The sequence below is a fragment of the Mauremys reevesii genome, linkage group 14 (assembly GCF_016161935.1).
Source record: "Mauremys reevesii isolate NIE-2019 linkage group 14, ASM1616193v1, whole genome shotgun sequence".
NCBI classification, from domain to species: Eukaryota; Metazoa; Chordata; order Testudines; family Geoemydidae; genus Mauremys; species Mauremys reevesii.
The window spans coordinates 39,552,593-39,569,724 of NC_052636.1; the positions used below are offsets into that span (position 1 = coordinate 39,552,593).

Consider the following 17,132-nt stretch of genomic DNA (forward strand, 5'->3'; position numbering starts at 1 on the left):
TTTTTCTCACTTAAAATATATTGAACTATAACAAAGAGCAGGAACAGGGCAGGGATAGGAAAAATTGTCATTTCACCCTCTGTAAAAACGGTAAATCAGAGGGATTCCCAACGAGAGGCATACAGCTTTCTGCACCGGGACTACAGCCCCGTGGTGCCAGTGTAGACACCCTGGTCGATTACAGTGCTGTGATTGGCCTCCGGGAGGTGTCCCACAATCCCTGTTCTCGCCTCTCTGGTCTTTGGTTTGAACTCTACTGCACTCCCTCAGGTGACGAACCGTGAACCCCACCCCTTAAATTCCTTGGGAATTTTGAAAGTCCCAGTTCAACAGAGACTAATTATGGTTACAGACCCATCCTGAAATTAGAGCAGGATATTGTAAAGCTTTATCTCATAGTACAGTAACACAATTCAAACCTGTCGGCACAGAGGAGAAAGCACTCCTTCAGTTCACATTTATTGCTACTGATCTCCCTGACAAACTTCCTTTTCTCAGGGCTGCTCCAGGTGTTTTCCCTCTGTTCCCTCCCAGCTGTGGTTACAGGACTGCAGCAACTCCCCAGGGCCAGCTTTGCTCTTTCACTTACATCCTTCACTTGTTTGGACAGAGCTGTGTCTGCCCCCAGTTTAATTCACATCTGAGAGCTCAGGTACCAGCAGATCGTTACAAAGGCTAAATTCCCATCACCACCAGTGGAAGGTTATCCTGGGCTGCCAGGGCTGCAGGATTTAGCCCATGGTCAGTCAAGGTGCTACAGCAGCTGCACTCTTACATTGTGAGTCCTGCAGCTTCATACCAAACTGCTCTGCCATAGTCTGCAGGGGGCCTGACTTGCTGAGAATCTGGCAGAAGAGAGACCCTGGAGTAGAGAAGGAAAATGTCCTCAGCAGTCACAGCCGGCAGGAGCAGGGAAGGTTCGGTTTGTTTTTAAACTCCTCTCCCTGCTCAAGCCTTTAATCATTCCTGTGGCTCTTCTCTGAACGCTCTGCAATTTATCAGGGAAAACAACCAACCAACCAAACCAGGCTGTTCTGCCCAATGTAACAGTCTATTGCCTTTCAAGGTTGACTATAAATCAGCTCGTTCTATTCACCCAAGAGTTCCACTTTAAGGGCTTTTTGTTTTCTAATTTCAATCAAACCCTGTGCAACAGCATCACTGTTAACTCATCATCTGCTCACTTCACATTCACAGGGTCACAAAGTGGGCAGGTCTAAGTCTTTCCTCCCACACCAACATGAAAAAAATCAGTGACAGAAAATGCCCTAAAGCACCTCTGCTGCCTTGCACAACAGCCTGGGAAATACATGAGGAAGTGCTTTCTCTCCTCCTGACACCGGGTAACATTTCTGTCTGTCCTTGAGATCCTGCCACAGGGACAAGGCTTGAGGATGCAAATGACATGTTAAGGCTTCGTTGGTTTGCACGTTCCTTTACTCCTTCAATAGTGATAAGGGTGCGTGAGCGTGAAATAATCCCGCTCTGACTTTCACACCGGAGGCAATTTTCAGGCTCACAAAAAAAAAATCTTTCTTTCTAACCTGAGCAAGTTGAATCGAGTCGGTACGAGATGATAAATCCGGAGCCCCAGGCTGACTTTCCTTCATCACATGTTTTTAGAGTAGATCACATTCACGGGGTGGGGCTCCTGCTGGGAAGTGTCTGTCCAGTGGCAGCACCCAGTGCACATTCCCCACTTACAAACTCATCTTCAGTATATCGGCCACTGAACCTAGCGAGGGGGGAGGGTCCCCGTGGTCGGGCTCCAGCCCCTGGATCCCGAGCCTGGCAAGCCCCAGTCAGCCGGCCTGGGCCAGCTGTGGGGTTTAATTGCGCTGCAGACATACACGGGTGTCACAATCCCAGCTTCCTTCTCAGGGAATCAAGCCCTCGTCCCCCCCGTGACAGGCAGGGAGAGTCACCACTGTACTCGTGAGCTCGGAACTGACACTGCCCCTGCACAGGGACCCAGGGGAATGGCTCGGGCAGCTCCTTGGCCAGCTGTGGCTGGCAGGAGACCCAGCGAGGCAGGAGCTGCTCTGGGTTCTCGGCAGGGGAGAGTAACTGGAAGAAGGGGGGAGTTTGTCTCTGATTTACAGGGAGTTTTGCCAGAGTGGAGCCTGTAGGTCACATGCTGGGGGGCTGTGACGGGCACACAGGCTCCGTGCTCTGGAACAGCTCGGAGTCAAACCCAGGCAGGAGCCTCCTCAATGTGACACCCCCAGGGGACGCCCTCACTGGGGGAAGCCTCCTTGGCTTCAGCACCTCCTGGGACTGACCTTGGACCTTTCAGCCCCCCTGTTCCACACCAGGAGCTTCCTGCAGTGAGTCCACCTGAATCGGACACCTGGGAAAGCCTCACCCCCCCCCGAAGGGGAGTCCTGCACCCCAACTTCCACAGTCCCCAGTAACTCTCAGCCAGCGCTGTACAACAGAAGGTTCGTTAGGGGTCTGGGATCCAGCCTGGGAAAGTTCTGTGTTCGCACAGGAAGCAGGAAGATTCAGCAACGTCCATCTTGGGGAGACCCCGAACTCAGAGCCTGGGCTCTCCCCTCGAGTCCCCAACCCAGCAGACTCCTTGCTCCCAACAGCCCGACTCAGCCAGGCCCTTTGTCCCTCGTCTGTCCTTTGTCCTGCTTCCCTGGCAACCTGCTCACCCGGCCTCCAGCTCGTTCTTTGTTCTCTGACTCCTTCCGGCCAGCTGGCCTCTTGCAGCAGGTGCGCCCCGGCCATCGGTTGCTAGGAGACAGAATTTGTGGCCATTGTCTGGGCCCAGGCAGCTCGACAGCAGCCACACCTGCCCTTTGGGGGTCTCTGCCAAGATTTAACCCCCTTGTCCCACCGCTGAGATCCGTGGTCCCAAAACATTTCAGGGTCATGCCCCCCACCCTGTCCATGCTCCCCCCGAGTCGTGGCTGGGAGTGGGGCCGCAGCTAAGGGGGAAGGGACACAGACAGGGGTAAGGGGGCTGAGGCAGGGGCCAGAGCTGGGGCTGGAGCCAAGAGTGGAGCTGGGTGGCTCCTCCTCCCACCCCATGGGGCTGGCCTGGGCCCAGTTGCATCCCCTGAATGTTACTCCATCCCCTGGCAGGGTGCACCCCACATTTGGGCCCTTTAACCTAGATAAACGAGCAACAAATAGGGGAAACTGAGGCACACACAAGATGCAAACAAAACATCCAGAAAATTCCCACTTCGTCACAGGGGTGTCAGTGGGGTCTGAGCTGGGCAGCAGCACAGGAAAGTGGGGAGGTTAAACTGCAAAACATCCCCCTGTGTTCCCACAAAAGCCTCTCGTTTACCCCCGAACCCCCGCCCCATGAAAAGCGCCACCCCTGCCCTGGCCCTCAGAGACCCCCTCACTCCAACACAGATTTTTAACTTTTCTTACTTGTCCTTGGCCTTCCACAAACATTGTTCCCATCAAAATGACCCAGGGCTTTTACAATGAGAAAACAAACTAAATCAAACCCAAAGAAACCGCTATTGACCTCCCCACCACACACACTTTGGGTCTGAATTTTTCCACTGAAATGTTGAGGCAATAAAACTCTCACTGCTCTTGTCCAGAAACAAACCTAAGCCCCCCACGCAGTACCTGGGGCATCTATGTCTGACCCACCAAGGCTTCAGCTCCTTTGGGGAGATTTCCAGCTACCCAATTCTGCTGCTATTCCAGGGGAGCAATTCCTGGCTCCTGTCAGCATTTATCTCAGCCCCGTTCTGGGCATCACAGGTTTCTCCGGGAAAGGGCAGCGAGTGGTTCTAGGGGCCAGTGATCCTCCTCCAAATCGAGCTAGAACCTGAGACTTCTTCCCCTTCCCCAGGTTGTGGGCAGGGAGGCATTTCACAGAGCTCTCGGAGCCATAGCCCGTGGCTAAGGAGAGAGAAAAAGCCTCCCATCCCCCTCTGCTCTGGGGGCTGGGTTTCCTCCTGAAGCCTCTGCCCCCCCACCGAGTGCCTATGGCTCATCCCTGACCCTTGCTGCTGCTCCTTGCTATAGACTGTGAAAGGAGCGGAGGCAGTGCAGGAGCCTTCTGGGGACGCAGATCTGAGGCTTTGGGAAAGACACATTGTCTGAGACATCAGAGCGCTGCAAACCCTGCAGCCACCACCTCAATCCGGGGCCTGTTCCAGCCCTGAGTCTGGGCTGCCGCGATCCCTCCCCCAGAGCAGGGCGCCCACAGATTACAGCCTGGAAATAGGCGTGTGAGACTAACTCCTGCTTTCCCTGACAGGGCCTCCCCTAGACCAAGTGGCATCCCAGGCAAGATGTGTCTTCAGTGCCCCCCCCCCACTCCATATGTTAAACCATTGAATACCTTATTTTTATTGCATTTGTAGCTCATTTCATGATTTCGATGCACAATCTGGATGCATGATTTTCTCTATCATATAAGACAATAAATGTTCATGCTAGGATATGTAAATCTGTATTTATTCATGCCATATATAAGCAAATGAAAAAATAATTTCTTTTAAGCATATAGAAACTTTTAATTTTGACAGTAACTGAAATGTACTAACATCTAGAAATGGAACTGTCACCAGCACAGGGTGGGCCGGTATTAAATAGTGTTACAGTCGGAGACAGACAGTGTTAGGATGTTAACCCCAGGCCCTTTGTTCAAAGGTCGCTTCGCTCGCCTTTCCCCCATGAACTGAAGCGCAGCATTCAAGAGATCCAGAGACTAGTTGATGATGTTTCCAAGGGCTAAAATAGCAAGCGATGTCCGTCTTGCATTGGCCATTATTGACTGGAGCAATGGTTTATGGAGAATAAACTTCAAGGTGAGAAGCAGTAGCCCAAAAAGGCCTCTGCAGGTGCTGAAGTAGCTCAGTTGGGAAAGCATTAGACTGAAGATCTAAAGGTCCCTGGTTCAATCCCAGGTTTCAGCAGGCTGTTTCATCCCTCTTCCTGCAGCAGTGGGCTCTTTCCTGGAAACACAGCACTGCCTTTACTCAATGCAAGACCCTCATTTTGGGCTTCACTGCAGGAAAAGGCAGCATTGGCTTCTGCACCCAGTTGGCCCACCGGACCTTTCTTTCTTCTCTTGCTGCTTCTCAGCAAGGGGAAGAAAAAGAAGCTCCCCTTCAAGCTAGAGTCACAAAGGTGATGTAAGGACGACTTCCTGATCCCTGGCTCCAGTCCTCTGCTCTTCCAGCTGACCCATCAGAGAGCTGCTGCCAGTTTCTCCAGGTTCACCCACCAGTGTGTGCCAGGGTGAGCACCACCAAAGTGCAGGGAATTTGAGGGCAGGGCAGGGCAGTGCACTGTAATGGAGTTTCTGTAGTGTAGTGGTTCTCACATTTCCCTAACCTGCATCAAGCCAGCTAGGCAGAACTGACACCAACTTGTCTGGGGTGTTTCCCAGAAGCAGAGCACAAGTTTGAAATACGGGCAGCATAGAACCAATATTCATAACGTCAACTACAAAAATGATACACATCTAGAGAGAGCATCATTATCAGCCAATCAGAATCTCTCCATAGACCCCTTACACAACAGCCTTTATACAATATTGGCTGCAAATATAGAACAGTGGTCGCAACGGTGATCTATACAGTTACAGATTATGTCAATAACGTCACAAGAGGTGACATGGCATCAGAGAGACTGATACTGGAATACTGTCTCCAGTTTTGGTGTCCTCGTTTGAAAAAGATGTTGTGAAATTAGAGTTTGGGACAGCAAAGATCCACCAAATGTTCTGAGGGCTGGAGAAAAATGCCTTCTAGTGAGCTATTGAAAGAGCTCAACCTGTTTAGCTGATCAAAAGAAGATTGAAAGGTGACTTCATTGAAGTGTTGAAGTGTCTTAATGGAGAGAAAAGACTGGGTATTAAAGGGCTCTTGAATCGAGCAGAGAAAGGCATAACAAGACCCAGTGGCTGGAAGGTGAAAAGAGACAAATTCATATTATAACTAAGGCACAAATATTCAACAGCGAGGATGATTCACCACAGGAACAAGCTACCAAGGGAAGTGGTGGATTCTCCATCTCTTGATGTCATTTCATGAAGACTAGATGCCTTTCTGCAATGTGTTTGCCCCAAAAGTAGCTCTTGTGTCATACAGGAGGCCTGTGATACGCAGGGGGTCAGATTAGATGCTCTAATGGTCTCTTCTGGCCATAAAGTTGACTCATTTCTGAAAATCTGAGTGTAGCATTGGGAGCAGCGTCTGATGTTTCCCTGTCTAGCCGGCTTGCTGCCTAGAACGAACACTCCTTGAGTGGGGTGATCCACAGGGAGTAGCTCAAACCTCCAAAGTGCCTGGCCAGGGGCAGGACATTGGCACAGCAAGGGAGGGGTGTGGCAGTGACATCACAAAGGCCTTTTGCAGGACCTGAGACTATTGGTCCAAGGTGGTGGGGAGGTGGTGACCTCACAGAGAGATGCTGACATCAGCCAGGCAGGACAGGGGCGAGGGGCCAGGGAAACCTCAGAGACCCATGTGGCTTTGCTTCAGCGAGTCTCCTTCTCCAGGTCTCTCTCTGAGGACTGAGAGAGTATTCGGGTTCACGGACGTGAGCGCCAGGAGGAACCTCTTTTGAGTTTTCTCCTTCCCTTTTAGTGATTTTACTAGAAAACAGCCGTCCCTGTTTAGAAGGTAAGAGCCTCCTGGAAGTTTGAAACCTGTTCAGTCTGATCCAGCTGGTGACAGTTGAATTCTAGGCATGGAAAACACGAGCTTAAGGAGGCAGAATTTTATTCCGCACCTGGGATTTTGTCCCTTAGAATCACTGGGGACATTAGGGTTTGTCCTTTGTGTTTCACCTTTTCCTCCCTGCCTCCCTCCTTTCTCTTCGTCTCTTCCTTCTTTTGTCCTTTCTCCTATTCCCCTCCCACTACCGTGTGTGTGTGTGTGTTGTGGGAGAGGGCTCTGCAGCTCCCACTGTCGGAGCTCCACCCAAAAATGTGGGGCTGAAATAGTGCTCGGGCAGTGATCCCCACCAATGATCTGGGCCATCCTTTGGGCTCTCTGGTGAGAACCCTCAGCCTCCCGTCCTCAGTCTCTACCCTGATTGGCTGAGCAGGGGGTTACTGACAGGGAGGAGACTCAGGTCCTTGTTCTCTTTTAAGACCAAGGAAATAAGTCAGAACCAGTTCTGTGTTTGATGAATTTTGCTGCTTCTCTGCATTAATGGTCTCTGAGCAGTTCATGATTCTCTCTAACATTGCAGTTCTCCTCAAATACTTGCTGAATAATTCCTGTGCACTGTTGTTGGTCTGGCGCATATCTGAGAGCACTTTATTCAGGTCACTCAATGTGTGAAATTCAAGATCCGATGGTTAGTTTGAAAATCAGGGCTTTGGGTTCTATTCCCAACTCTGCCACTTGTCTGGCTGTGTGACCTAAGACAAGTCAATTCTCCTTTCTCAGCCTTAGCTTCTCCCTCTTTCGAGTAGGGATAATAATGATCTGCTCCCACCTACCTCAACGTGCGTGGAGGCAGGGCCGGCTCTAGATTTTTTGCCGTCCCAAGCAAAAAAATTGTTTGGCTTCCCCCACCCCACCCCACCCCACCCCTGGGCTCCCCCCTGCACCTCCCTGCCACCTCAGCCCTGGGCTCTCCCCCCACACACATACCCCTGCACTCTTCTTCCACCCCAGCCCTGGGTCACTGGTAACTTGCTCCCATGTGGGTCATTCAGCAGGGATTTTGGATGTGCACAGAACACAGACAGGACTGGTTCCCATATGGTTACAGAGCTGCAGTAAAGTGGAACAATTTTCAGCTTGTGTGATTGGAGGAGATCTGGATGCATATTGTAAGACTGTCCTCCATACATGAGGAAAAGTTGAGGTGCCTTTATTATTCTTTTGTTCCACTCTTTGTTTCTATGGGGAATTTGCCAATGCAATATCACTGTCTTCCTTTTAAACAAATAAAACAAAAACAAACAAAAAGGCAATGGCTGTTGAAAATAGCAATTCCAGTCCTAATAACCCCTGGGAAGCATTTCTTGCTCAATTTTATCCTACTTTTTCTACAGCAAATGACAGTGGATCAGTATATTTGATTTGGAAGAAAACAGCTGCCCAAACTGAGCTGGAGCACTCCTGAATGTTGAGGTGTTCAAATCTGGAAGGCAGGTGCTAGATTCCCTTTCTGAACATTAGCTAAACCTGGAAAGGAAAAGTCAATTCCTGCTTCCATGGTTCAGGAGTGGAAATCCTCCTACGTGCCTGGTGCTGTATCTAGAGCTGCCCAGGTCCAGCAGAGCCTCCCCTCCCTCACTTTTCATTTTAACTTCTGGTGGGATCCACGTACCTCCCTTGCCAGGCTTCAGCTAGAGAGGGGCCCTGTCCATTTAGTCCCCCCAATTCCGTCTTTGGGCACTGCCAGGTGAGGTCACACCAGTATCCCTCAGCCCGTCTCGGGGTGTCTTCTGAAGGGGATGTCTGGGGCAAAGCTTTCTAGTCCAAAACGTCAGTGGCTGGAGGGGGGCACCATTTTCAGTAGTTTAATTTTTGGTATTGCACTGATTGACTGCTGGGTGCAGTGATATAGTGACCCCCCCTGGGTCTCTGAATGAGGCTTTATACTTGGGGGGGTTTGGGGGGCTTGGGGGGTGGGGGGGGGGGTGGGGGTGGGCAAATGGCAGGTGGGCACAGAGGTGAGCAGTGAGCCAGCAGGGGCTCTAGGGGCGGGCATGGGGGTTTCTGGCAGGGGAGGGAGGAGGTGAAAGGAGGGGAGTGGTGGGTGGGGACTGACTAGCAGGAGATGCAGCAGGCCAGCGGGAGGCTAGGGGGTGAAGAGGGGTGTGACGGTGAGATCTGGTCACTCTATGGGGCCATTTCTTCTCCCTCCCCAAACCTTCCTTTTGGCCCACAGCTGTTTCGGGGCGCTGGGGAAGGAGGGTTTGTTTCCACAGGGATGGGTGGTGCTGGGGGGGTGTTTCAAGGGGGCTGGGTGGCACAGCGGGGGGGGCACAATTTAATATTCTTGCCTTGGGTGTAAAAATAGCTAATTACAGCTCGTGGACCCCATATTGTGCTAGGTGCTGTACAATCCCTGGACAACACTGGGACACCCAGGGGGTTCCCCTCAATCTCCCTGAGCCTCTGCTGCCCAACTTCTTCTGACTCCATCTGGATCACACCTCCCACCCCCCGGCAAAAAACCCTCCTTTCCTAAGAGTCGTTCTTTCACTGCCCCCTGATTCTGCTTTCACACCCTGGGCCCATCTCCTCTCTTCATCCCTCCCGCCCCAGGTGAGCAAAGATGGAGGCAACTTCAGCCACTGGAGCCAGCCCCAGCGAGCGCTGCAGCCCGCCCGGGGGGTGTTTGCAGACACAGGAAGGGAGCAGCTGGGTGGGGGTGCTGGGAAGTAGGAGGCAGGAGAACAAATCCCAGAGGGGGCAGCTCCTGGGGCGGGGCTGTGGCACAGGCTGGGGCAGGGGCTGCTCCTGGGGCGGGGCTCTGGCACAGGCCGGGGCAGGGCAGCTCCTGGGGTGGGGCTCTGGCACAGCCCGGGAGCGGGCAGCTCCTGGGGCGGGGCTCTGGCACAGCCCGGGGCGGGGCAGCTCCTGGGGCGGGGCTCTGGCACAGACAGGGGCGGGGCAGCTCCTGAGGGCGGGGCTCTGGCACAGCCCGGGGCGGGGCAGCTCCTGGGGCGGGGCTCTGGCACAGTCCGGGGCAGGGCAGCTCCTGGGGCGGGGCTCTGGCATAGCCAGGGGCGGGGCAGCTCCTGGGGCGGGGCTCTGGCACAGCCCGGGGCGGGGCAGCTCCTGGGGCAGGGCTCTGGCACAGCCCGGGGCAGGGCAGCTCCTGGGAGGGGCTCTGGCACATTGTGACGCAGGAGCCCGGGCTCAGCAGCTGCTCCTGGTGGCCACGTGCTGCCAGCAGCGCTGGAGCCGCCCGGGCCGGAGCGGAGCCGCTGGTCTCAGCGGCAGCAGGAGCTGCCCCCGGCCCCGCGGCGCGCCAGGGGGGGACAGCGCCTGGGGCCCGGGGCTCCCCTGGGTGCGGCTGGCGGGGCGGGAGGGGAGAGGCCGGAGCTGCAGCCGGGTAAGGGCGGGGGCAGGCGGGGGGTTGATCGGTCTCTGGGCACCAGGAGCCCTGGGCAGAGTGTGTGTGTGAGTGTCCCGGGCCCAGGCGTGCGCATGGGGAGCCCCGGCACCCCAATGCCCTGAGCCCCGGCTGGGAGGCTGCTCCCCTCCCGTGGGGATGGGGAGGCTGCGGCAGCTGCAGGCGGGTGCTCGGACCCCCCGGGAATGACCCGCTGCCGGCAGCGTGTGGCGCCTCCTCCGCGGAGCTTTTCCCCGGGGGCGGCCTGGGCGCAGCTGCGATCAGCTGTTTGCTGGGCAGGCTCCGCTCCGCTGCTCCCCCCGCCGCTGGGGGGCTGAGTGACCCCCCCAAACAGCCCCGGGGTCGGTGGGGGGCGGGGCCAGCAGCAGCAGAGCCCCCACTCCCCTGGGGCTGCCCCGCCTCGCCCCGCTCGGGCTGGGGGCTCTGCCATGGCCCCCGCGTGAATCGCTGCTCCCTGCCCGCCAGGCTCGGCTCCGGCCACAGCAGCGGCGGGTGCCCCGGGGAGCCCAGCTGGGCTGGGGCAGGGGAGGTTGGGGAGGAGAAGTTCCAGGCAGCGGCTGCTCAAGCGGAGCCGCCGGAGCCGTGAACCGTCCACAGCCGCGGGAGGTCCAGCCGAGCCACGCGGGACCAGCGGTCCCTCTGCAGTCATGCCCGCGGGAGGTCCGCTGCTCCCGCGGCTCCGGGGCGCCTCCCGCGCATGACTGCTTGGGGCGGCCAAAAAGGTAGAGCCGCCCCTGGCTCCAGGTACCGGCGGGGAGGGGGAGAGGAGCCGAGCTGGGGGCGGGGTGGAGGAGAAGCCCCGGGCCCCTACAGGAGCTGCAGTGGGGAGGGGGAGAGGAGCCACCCTGGGGCAGGCAGGAGAACCCCGGACCCTGGCAGAAGATGTGGGGCTGAAGTCCCCGGCTCGGGAGCCCCAGCCACCTTAGTGGCAGAAGTTGCAGGGCTGAAGCCCTGACCCCCCTCTGTGTGGAGCCGGCCTGAGCCCCTCTCGCCCCATCCCCCCTGTGGAGCTGGCTCCCACTCTCCGGCTGTGGAGAAATTCAGCCCAAATCTCCCCATGTTGGTATCTCCATTCCCCACCATCACCCAGCCATGGATGGATTTAGCCCGGGAGGCAGGGTCAGTGTTGGCCCCATTGGGCAGGTGGGATCTAGGGCACAACGAGGTGAAGTGACTTTCCCAAGGCCAAGCAGGGAGTCTGTGGCAGAGCAGAGACTCAAACCCAGAACACCCGAGTCCTGTGCCTTAACCACTAGGCAACCTTCCCTCCGAAGGAGAGGGAACCTCCTCCGCCACTTTGAGTGTGTGGGTGGGAGCAGCCACTAGACAGAGCTGCCAGGAGGTGGGGAGGGGGGTTGGATAGTTGGGGGGGCCTCTGCAGGGGGCGGTTAGGACAAGGAGCGGGGGGGTTGGATGGGTTGAGGGTTTGGGGGGTGCCTGTTTGGGGGTGGAGCGGGTTCAGGGCAGGCAGGGAGCAGAGGTAGTTGGATGGGTCGGGAGTTCTGGGGGTCCTGTCAGGGGGCGGTGTTGCCCATTACTTTGGGGTACGCTCATTTATTCAGGTTACTTTTCTGGGGAGGGGATTCTGTAATTCTATCAATGTGCTGCTTGTCTCATGTGTGTTTTCATACGGAGCTGTACTCCTCCCTTCTGCACGTCCCCTCTCAATGGCGCTGTCCTGCAGGATCTGGGTTCCCTAGGGCTGGGTTTTTCCAGCCCCAAAACCGGATGAGCCCCCACCCACCCATCCACCTGCCCCTACAGTAACAGAGCAAGTCTGAGCCGACCGGGTCAATCAGCACTGCCACGCTGACCCCGTATCTGCCCCTGGACTCACTGGGCTGGATGAAGCAGCACTTCCAAGCTGTTACCCTTATGTGTCCCAGATTCAGCACGGCCCTGTCCCCACTCTCACATCACAATTGTACTGGCAGGAACCGCCTTGATGAGCAAACCCCACAGGATTCTGGGCGCTGCAGGGATCTGTAGCTTAGGTAAGAGACGCGTTGCTGCAGAGTGACTGGGGGAAGCTAAAAACACAAAAGAGTGAGGTTCAGCAAGAGAGAGAGAAGCAGCCAGCTGAACCATGCAGGTTATGTATTGAATACTGGTGATCACTGCACAAGGAGCCTAAACCAACCTAACATCCACTATTAAAGGTTAATAGCTACGGTAGAAAGGAAAACAGAGCAAGAGAGAGAAAGTGGGGGGGGTCTCATCCACTCCATGAGGCTTGAACTGGTCGGGGTTCCCAGGTGATGCTGGTAGCTCAGGGTCCTGAGGGCTGGAGACAGGCAGAGCCCCCAGCACGATCAGTCAGGAGAAGATGGAGTCCCAGTGGAACTGATGCCTAGTTTGAATCTAAGCATCAACACCCTGACTGGAGGGTGAGTGGGGATTTTTGTAGAGAAAATACAATGGTTCAAGGGAGAACAATGCATTTGTTTATAGGTAAGGCTGATAACTCAAGGGTTTTCTGTAGACTAGACAATAGGAGCTGATCACTCTTGGCTATGGGTGGTGTTTTCTTCCAGGGAGCTCACAATGCCACTAGGCGGCTTCACTATTTGGACATCAATTAAGGATCCATTGCGACAATTGGTCTGATAATTGCTGAGCTGGGTGTGGGCAGGTGTAGGTTCATTAGCATCTGGAGCAGAGATTCCCACGATGCAGTGCTTCCCTGCTTTTTCTGGTCCCAGAATTCAGTGTGGTTCTCTGTTATCCATTCTGTATGTAAATTGAGATGGCTTCCTGTCCCATCTCTCCTGCAGATGAGGCATGGGGAGTTGTCTCCGCTCTCCATTCTGTATGCTAATGGAGATGGGTTAATCTTGTCACCCTTGTCAGGAGGGGTCTAGGTGTGTCTCCCAAGGCCCTTCACTGCTCTCTGCAAGTTTTTTTCTCTGATGGGTTTTGGTTTAAGCAGAGGCTGGGGGGTTGGGGGTGTCTTTCATGAGTCAGGCTGGATACTGCACCCTGCTTCCCCAAGAACACAGAGGTGTCTGGTATCAGCGGGGAGCGGTTGGATGGGGCGTGGGAGTCCCGGGGGTCTGTCTGGGGGTGGGGGTGTAGATAAGGGTCAGGAGGACAGGTAGGGGGTAGAGTCCTAGGGAGGCAGTTATAGTGGGGGGGTCTCAGGAGGGGGCAGTCAGGGGACAAGGAGCAGGGGGGGGTTGGGGGTTCTGAGGGGGACAGGAAGTGGGAGGCAGTGGATGGGGTGGGGCTAGGGTGGGGCTTCCTGGGTGCACACCCTAATGAAATGTGCTGCACACGCCTATGGTCACGGGGGTGAGCTACTTGCATCCTTTTCCTGTTCGTGCCATTTCTTTCCGTCTCAAAACCTGATAACAATTCTCTCTAGTTCTTCCCCTTCTCTCTCCCCTCCCCACATGGGGCTAAAAAATCCAAGGAGATTCCCTTGTTTTCCCTAAAATTATTGACTCTCTAGTCTCTCATTTTCCCTATTTTCTCCATAATTCTTAAATTCTCCTCAGCTTTGGGATGTGAACCCAGCCCGTTTATCTGCAGCAATTTGTCCTTGGGTAGGTGGGAATTTGCTGTCCTGTGTCACTCCCCCAACGTGGGTGGTGGTTAGTAGGTGCTGGCTGGGGGAACCCGCAGACACGGCTGCCTCTGGGGGGGAGATGGGGGGGGGGCGATCTCTGCCAGCGACAGGACATGGCCGCACAGGAGGGGAAGGGAGGAGCCAGTGTCCCTATGGAGCCTGCCCAGCCCCTTTGGTTCTGCTCCTTTCCAGCATTTTGTTCAGAGACTTTATTACTGGGGAGGCTGAAAAATCTCCCTGTGGGCTTAGCCTGGCAGGAGGGGCCAGGTCTCCCCTGCAATAAAGAGATGGAGCATGTTCCCAGCATGGCAGAACCTAGGCTGTGTCTCTGCAGGGAAAGATCCTGGGGGAATTGTGATGTGACATGAACTAAAGCCTGTTCTGAAACCTCCACAACTGCCCTTCTCGCCCTGCCAGGCTGCAGGATGTCGTCCATGTTTCGCTCCAGCTCGTCCCATCCTCCCATGGGACAGGGAAGGGAAACGGCTGAGGTGGAGCCAGCTCAGGTAGGGGTTATTGGGGGGTTGCTGGTGGGTTCCTGCTGGAGGGAGAGGGACAGCAAATGCACCGGAGGAGGGAGGCTTGGGCAGTCTGGTTTGGGGGTTGGAGTTTGCCAAAAAATTCCCAGGGTGGAGAATGGGAGGAGGCCAGGGGGCAGCAAACCTGTTGGGACTTGTTCAATATGCGGCTTCCATTCTAGGAACAGACCCACGGGGTCAGAGGGTGGAAATGCTCTAATTTGTGGAACACGAAACAACCCCCCTCGGTGGGGCTAGGAAAACGGGCCAGACTCCCAGGGCTGGAGCCTGACCTGATTAACCAGCGGCTGCTGTGAGATGTGAGGGGCACCCACCAGGGAGGCTGGGGGGGTTCTTAACCTTTTTCTTTCTAAGGCCCCCAATGTGCTATAAAAACTCCACGGCCCTGCATGTGCCTGGTTCTCTGCATATAAAAGCCAGGGCTGGCGTTAGGGGGCGGCAACCAGGGCAGTTGCCTGGGGCCCCATGTGACAACCCCCCCCCCCCAAAGCTAATTGCTCAAGCTTTGGCTTCAGCCCCTGGTGGCAGGGCTCATGGCCCCAGGCTTCAGCCCCAAGCAGGGAGGTTTGGGCTTTCTGCCCTGGGCCCAAGCGAGTCTGACACGGGCCCTGCTTGGAGGCCCCCCCTGAAACCTGCTCGCAGCCCCCCAGAGGCCCAGGGACCCCTAGCTGAGAACCACGGCCTTAGGGGATGTGCCCCTCCCCCACACCCAGCTCCAGGGCTGGCCTTAGAGAAAATAGCGCCTTGGGTGAACTTGTATTTTGGTGCCCCCCATCCCCCCTGGCCCTCACGGGCTCCCCACCATCACGTCCAGACCCCAGTGCCTCCCTCTAGGGCTTAGTTTGTATTGAAAGAGGCGCCAGAGCTCAGCCCCGGCTCAAATTCAGCACTGGCAGGGCGGCCTCACAGCAGCGGCTGCTGGCCGAGCGCCCAGCTCTGAAGGCCATGCCACCGCCAGCAGCAGCGCAGACGTGAGGGTGGCCTGGTGTGTGGTGTATTGTGCAGCCTTTTATTTTATGTAAAGTGCAGTTTGTAATGTGGCATTTCACCCCCGCGGGGTCGGCTCTGGTGGCGACAGTTTCAAGCTTAACAGAGTGAAAGTCGCCTCTGCTACTTGCTTCAAATGTACAGTCTCTAGGAACACACGAAGACCAAGGGAAGTGGCCACACAGACATTCACAAGCACAAGGTCTAGTTGGTTTTACAAGTTTTATTAAAGTTACAGTTAAGGTTATGATGACCCAAGCGCACAGAAATTCTATAAAGACCTGTGCAAAAGTTACAACTCTAGTTCTACTCACATCCTGAACAACAGTATTAGGGTCTGATGTGTCTTTCATGGATTGATCATCAGTAGAGGGATGGTTCCTGCTGGAATTTCCCATAGGGAGCTCAATTTTCCTCCTGTGGGCACCCCCTTTATATAATGTGAATCTGATTATACCTCATTAGCATTGACATACAACCTGTATCCTGTGGTTAAGGCACATTTGGAAACAGAGGTGCCTTTCCAGAATTTTTTTATTTAAAATTAATCTTCCGGCTAATTTTTCACCCTGTTCCCACTTGGTACCTCTTTTCCCATCATCTTAGGGCATCGGGTTATTCCTCGGCCATTTACTTCTGTCAGCATTTCTTAGCTCCAAGGCCTAAAATAGTGAAGCTAAAATCTTGCAGGTCTCAGCCTACAGGCCTTGTGTTTCAACCCTATTTACGTAGATACCTAATACATGATTATTCTCGCTACATACTGATCAATCGATTCTCTATTTAGCATATAGTGATTCTATATGACATAACGTATTAGTTATAACACCACACAATAAAGCACAATATGTTACTAACAGTAATAATGATAATTACACCAGCCAGGACAGGTGAGGCATTTTAGAACTCGTTACTCAGAGAACTGAATTTAGGCATAAGACAGAAATAAAATGATGAAATGCACAGACCAGTTAAAAAGCTAAACTACCACCACTGTCATCCTGACCGAATGTGAAGAATAAAATTACAGAGACTACATGTACTTTGCTCATTTTGACAGGAAGTAAAAGGGACTAACAACAGTAACTGAAGTGTGTGTGGTGGGGTGAGTGTGTGTGTGGGGGGGGGGAGTGTGAGACACACCCGCTGTCACTTCCAGCCCAGCGGCACTCACTAGTCCGAGGGCTCGTTCACACGGCAGCAGGGGCCAGCAGCCCCCACTCCTGACCCAGAGGCAGCAGCACAGAATCTTGTCCCCCCAGCTCAGCTCAGCAGAGACTGGGCACAGAGGCAGGAGGGTGGGGCCACCCCGACATCAGCAACCCTTCCCCCCGCCCGCCGCACAGCACAGGAGGCTCCTGGGGGCAGCTTGGCCGGTGCAGCTCCGGGGGGGGGGGCAGGGCTGCAGGAACAGCTGCAGGGGAGGCAGCTGAAGAGAAGTGGGGGGGAGGAGAGACAGGACACCCCTGCTGGAGGAACCCCCTCAGCAAGGCCCCCCTGGACCGTCATGTCATCTGCCCCCCACTGAGTCTGGCCCCGTCCAGCTCTTCACAATGAGAACAGCGCTGGGCTCCCTGCCAGCGAGCTCTCCCTGCATCTGCCAGGGCCTCCATCTCCTGTGTCCGTCTGTGGCTAGTAGGGGGGGGATGGATCTGCTGGGAGAGACAAGGGGCTCTCGCTTCGTCCCCTCCCCCTGGCGTTTCCTGGCTGCTCTGAGTGGGGTGGGGTGGGACTCCTGCCTGTGAGCCACCCAGAGCTTCCATTTGATTGGCTCCTCTCCCCCATGAGTGTGGGGCTGTGAGTGGGGCAGCAGGTACCGAGTGTTGGACTCTTGCTCTTTCAGGGGCCGATGACCTTCGAGGAGGTGGCTGTGTATTTCACCAGAGAAGAGGGGGCTCTGCTGGACCCCACTCAGAGAGCCCTCTACTGGGATGTCATGCAGGAGAACTATGAGACGGTGACCTCGCTGGGTAAGGAGTCCTGTCCCCTGGGTTATTAGA

The 17,132-nt window shown here is 55.1% G+C and overlaps 1 non-coding gene across 1 annotated transcript; it reads left to right on the forward strand.

The window, feature by feature from the left end:
* The first annotated feature begins 4,828 nt into the window (after positions 1-4,828).
* TRNAF-GAA lies at positions 4,829-4,901 on the forward strand. Its single transcript has one exon. It is a non-coding gene; the product is annotated as a tRNA-Phe (tRNA).
* Positions 4,902-17,132: the final 12,231 nt, after the last annotated feature.